This window comes from Balaenoptera acutorostrata, chromosome 9, assembly GCF_949987535.1.
Source record: "Balaenoptera acutorostrata chromosome 9, mBalAcu1.1, whole genome shotgun sequence".
NCBI lineage: Eukaryota > Metazoa > Chordata > Mammalia > Artiodactyla > Balaenopteridae > Balaenoptera > Balaenoptera acutorostrata.
This window is the reverse complement of record NC_080072.1, coordinates 44,309,281-44,314,879: the sequence shown is the minus strand read 5'-3', so window position 1 is coordinate 44,314,879 and position 5,599 is coordinate 44,309,281.

The window sequence follows — 5,599 nt, the reverse complement described above, 5'->3', positions numbered from 1 at the left end:
CCTATTAATGATTTCAGTTGTTCTTCCCCAAAGGATTTGCAGCCTAACTTCCCAGGCTACTATTAGGTGGTTGGTGGGAACAAAGAAGACATCTATTTCATCCAAATGCTTGCGATCCATTGGCCAGAGGTAGAATGGATAGATAAGGATGTACATACACAAAACAATGTGTAACTATCTAAAGTAATGTACTGATGACATGTAAGATGTCATGACAATGATTTATTTTTACATTTAAAATTTTAAATTATTTTCTTATGGAATTGTGAAATAACTGCTATTGCCTGACAGCCAACAATTGTCTGTTCTAGCTTGCCTTTGAAAGGAGGCATCATTCTTAGCTAACTGGCTGTGGGACTTTTGGCTTTCATTCATTCATTTAACCAATTTCTTGAACATCTATTGTGTGCCAGGCAGAGTGCTAGACATCAGGGACATGATGGTGAGTAGAATGAACCAGGGTTCTTCTTCTCCTTGGATTTTGCAGCGTCAAAACTCTAAGTTTATTGTGAGGTCAGCAAGTTACAACTTACATGGGGTCCTGTAGTATGCCTGGGCTGAAGGTATGGTACAAGAAGGCATTTAGACTAGATCAGTGTCTTTCATGCTATAGCAACCCATTGGTGGGTTGTGAAATCAACTTAGTGGGTTGAGATCAGCTCTCAAAAAAATAAATAAATGGAATAGAATATATCAGAGTGCATCACATTCATCAAGGATAAGTGAGACTTGTTTCAATTAGGTGTTTGTGTGTGCGTGTGTGCGCGCGCGCGCGTGTGTGTATAGAACTGTGACGTAAAATATATTTCTTATTGTAGGTCATGGTCAGAAAGTGTGAGCAATTATGGCTAAATGAATTCTTAGGTACCTCACCTCTATCATTTTAAAGATTTCTTATAATGACTGACTCCTTTCAAGTATCTGAGGATTGTATTTGGAACCATTATTTCATTCACTGATCTAGTCCCAAATTTCCCTAACTTGGTTGGATTCAATTTTGTTCTTTGAGTGTACATTTTCTACTCTAATTTATGAATGTAAACTTCTTAAGGGTAATTCTTATGTCTTTGCCTTTTTTTAATCCCCATTGCACCTAACTCAGAACTTTGGATACAGTAAGTTTTGAATAAATAATAGATTTTATTTCTTTGAAAATAATTTTTTGGTTTAATTTCCAGTATATATCAAGTGCCTGCTACATGAAGGATAAGTACCTTCTTTTATGCTAGACATGAGAATATTATGAATATAAATAACTTGGCTCATCTTTATTTATAGCTCTTTAATTATACTTTCCAAATATTCAGAGCTTCCATTCAGAGTGTGAGAGTCCAGGCAGCCTCTTGGGCCACAGCACAGCTGACATAGCAATGCTGCCTACTTATGGTATACTATACAATAACCGATACTATGAAACTGAGCAACTGGCTAACTAATGTCTACTGTCCGGGAAGAAGACTTCTGCCTTCCCCCAAACTCCCCATCATCCGTGGCCTGCGGGAGAAGTAACACTGCCTGTTTCCCGGAGGCCCTTGACCTTCCTGACTCTGACCTTAGGGCTCTCACCTGGATTCCCACCCTGAGTTCTCTCCAGTCCTCTGCAAACTTAAGAATGCCCTCCCCTGGCCTCTCCAGCTGCCGTCAGCAGAAATCAAGGGAGTGCCCTACAGCCATCCTTGTTCTCTGTGAGATGCCCTCCTCCAGCCTCCATACCTCCATCGTCAGGAGTCCAGGAAGCAGTCATGAGCTCTGTGCACTCCTGACACAGCTCCTCCCTATCCCTGTGGGATAGTTAGTTTTATATGTCAACTGGACTGGATCATGAGATGCCCAGATAGCTGGTTAAACATTATTTCTGGGTGTGGTTGTGAGGGTGTTTCTGGAAGGGTTTAACATTTCAGTCTGTATACCGAGTAAAGTAGACGGCCCTCCCCAATGTGAGTGGGCATGATTCAATATGCTGAGGGTCTGAATAGAACAAAAAGGTGGAGGAAAGTTGACTTTGCTATTTGCCTGACTGCATGAGCTGGAGCAGAGATCTTTCTAGTTTTCGGGCCTTCAGACTTGGACTGGAATCTACATCATTGGGTCTCTATCTCTCAGGCCTTCAAACTATATCACCAGCTTTCCTGGGTCTCCAGCTTGCAGATAGCAGATCCTGGGACCTCTCAGCCTCCATAATTGCATGAAGTATATATTATAATAAATCTCCGTGTGTGTGTAAATATATATAATGCATATTTCCTGTTGGTTTTGTTTCTCTTGAAAACTCTAATTAATACACTGTCGATGCTTGACATTCAAGCTTTACTGCTATTCTCTTCCTTGAAACCATCAGAACTTATCTTATTAGTCCTCTTTATATCAGTCACCACAAAAGGCCCAAGGCTCCCGGGTTATTCCTCATCCCCCAGACTCTCATCCCCATGTGGCTCAGGTGTCACCTTACCGTGAGGCCTTCCTAACCACGATAATTAAAATTGCACCTCCACCCGTCCACACCACCCAATATCTTCCTCTACTTTATTTTTCTCCATAGCACTTATCACTATTGAACACACTATATACTACTTATGGTCTTGCTCACTAGACTATAAGCTCCATAAGGGCAGGATGGATGCTGTATGCCCAGTATTTAGAACAGTGTCAGGCACATAGTAAGCAGTCAGAAATTATTTGTGGAATGAGGAATGCACACTGTGTCAGCCTTTAACTGCTGAAAGTTGTGTCTACGATTTCCTCCTTCAAAAAAGGTGGGAGGGCCAGTTTTGGAACATAATCTGGTACTCAGTCCATGGGGCTGCCTCTGAATTGCTCACAAGGTGCTATTTGGGGAAACACCTTACCACATCTCAGGGATGATGTGTCAGCTGTCTCTAAGCGCTTAGTCAGATCTACCCCACCACCCCTTATCCCCCTGTCAACGTCTTCTAGAAGACCAAGAAGCTAGGATGTCCCTGTGGCCAAGGATGCTCTCCCGATCTGCCTCGCCTTCAATTCCCCCGCCTCGGTAAATGGCACCACGCTCCACCCAGGTGCTCAGGCTGAACACGAGGAGTTACCTGTGATCTGATCACTCACAGCGAATCCATCTCCAAGACCTGTCTCCTCTTCCTTCCCCATACATTCTGAACCTGAATGCTTTCCTCCATTCCCACAGAGCAGAGATCTTTCTATTAGTTTACTACTCATGTTTTCAAGAATATTTTAGTGACTTAGGAAATTGATGAAAAGAGCAAGATATAAAATGGAATAAACAGTACTATCCAGATATGAAAATACACACACAGAAAAAAAGGCTAGAAGGAAACACATGGGTATTTTAAGAGTAATTATCTCTGAGTGGTGGAATTATGATTTCAGTTTCCTACTTTATACTGTTTAGTATTTTACTAATAGTCTACAATGAGTATGCACAGTCATTAAAAAAAACAATAAGAAAAGTGCTGAGTGGTCAGTGAAGCAGCACTAACGATGGTCAAATTTATTTAATAGACTTAGAATTTTTAATTTAGGAATTTAATTAAAATCAGACTCAGCTCATTTTTACAGGTCACTTCTTGCATCCCAGTCACCGTGCTAGGTGCTTTTCTCATACTTTATTTCCGAGAAAGGATTTATCCTGGTTTTACAGATGAGAGAATGAGTTCAGAGAGGTTAAATGGTTTGTCCAAAGTCTCTCAGCTGATAAGAGATATGGCAGGTGCTAAAGCCAGGTCTCTAGACCAGGCTCTTTTCACTGCCTCCCTCCCCCATTCTCTTCTCTTACCCAAAGGCTGGGGTCGAGGCAGACATCACTGGCGAATTGTTGGGGGAGCTGAACGAAGATGACAGGAGTGAAGTTATTAGCATAATTAAGGGGAGGTTATAGTTTGGTGAAAACATTGACAGTCAATATAAATCAAGTAACTAGAGCATCATTTCACAGACATATTTGAACTTGAAACTTACTGGCAACATGGATTTAACTGTCACCTGTAAAAGCAGCATAAAGTTAAACCTATACTGGTTCTGCCTCCTTGCCCTATAAAAACAAAGCCCACGCTCTTGGAGTTGATGAGTCTGGAAAGAGGGACAAAGGCCTCTGGCATATCCCTGACCATGTGAGGACAGAGGGGAGGAGGGGGGGGAAATGAGAGGGGCAGTTGTTTCCTGTGGTGCTCCTGAGAGACTAATCTTTTAAAAACAAAACCCACCTCCCATTACACTTGGAATAATGTCCACATGCCATGAGCCCAGTGTCCCAAGGTCCATGCACCCAAGATCCATGTGCCGGGTCCATCCTCCCTACTCAGCCCACCTTCTCCTTCCCTTTCTCACTCTCGGTCACAGGGCTCCAGTCTTTCCAGCCTCTGCTGCTTCTGGAACTCCCAAGTCATTCCCTGCGGGGCCTTCACCCTCCCTGTCCTGCTGTGAGGATCGCTCCTCCTCAGACCTTTGCACTGTGGGCTCCCTCTCATCCTTCTGATTTCAGCTTAAATATACATCTGGGGAGAAATCTTGTCTGATGACTTCATCTAAAACACCCCCATGCCCCATCACAATCTCTCTCCGTCCTCTTACCCCAATCTTTTTATAAGCACAACTTTTTAATTCTATAATACTGAATTAGAAGAATATATTTACAAATGTTAATCAACTATACTCCAATATAAAAAAATATGTACAAAGAAAATATGGAAAGAAGAGGTATGTTATAAAGCATGATAATGTAATGAATACTTATGAACCCACCAACCAATTTAAAGTCTAGAATATTAACAACACTTGATTTTTTTTGCATAGCATTTATTAACTATCTAAAATTATATTATGTACTTACGTATTTATTTTCTGTCATACCTACTGGAAGGTAAAGTCTGATGCCTGCCTTTTTCATTGCTGTGTCCCAGAGCTTAGAACAGTACCTAGGAAACAAATACTCATAAATGAATGAATGGCTAACTGAGGGCGAGGCAGAAAGGCCAGTGGAGCAGGGTTGTTATTGGGGGCAGTCGTGCATGGCCTGCACTGTCTCCAAGCAGAGATCCGCAAGCCCACAAGACATGACTGCTCTCTCCCCATATTTCTCTGAAATCTAGTTAATGTGTAGTTATGTAACATGAGGTGCAATGTCTAGCTAGCTGTGTAGACAGAAGCACACAGGGCGGGTGATTTTGCCATTTTGAGAGTCAGTTTCTGTCTCTGGTAAAATAGGCAGTAATAGCTACTTGCACAATGCCTGGATTAGAGCTACAAGCATTCTCACCTCCTCCACCCTGCTAACCCCTGAGAAGGGTAAGGCCATCAGGGAAAGGGCTGCTGCTGGCAGCACATAGCCTCAGACCTGGGGAGAGACAGGCAGACTCTGGGTGGGCAAAATTGTGGCAGACAGACACTCAGGCCATCCTGGAAGCGGTGGAGAACAGCTCCTGTCCCCAGATGGCCCACTGCCTGTGCTTTAAGCCTCACAGTGATGCCCAAGGCCAGGATCAGGCCCCTAGAACAATGGGATGGCCAGGCCTGCGCACTGCCTGCCTGGCAGAGGTGGGGAGTCCCTCAGAGAACATATAGGGTCTTGATGCGTGAGTGGAGGATACACAGTCACTGAAAAGAAAAA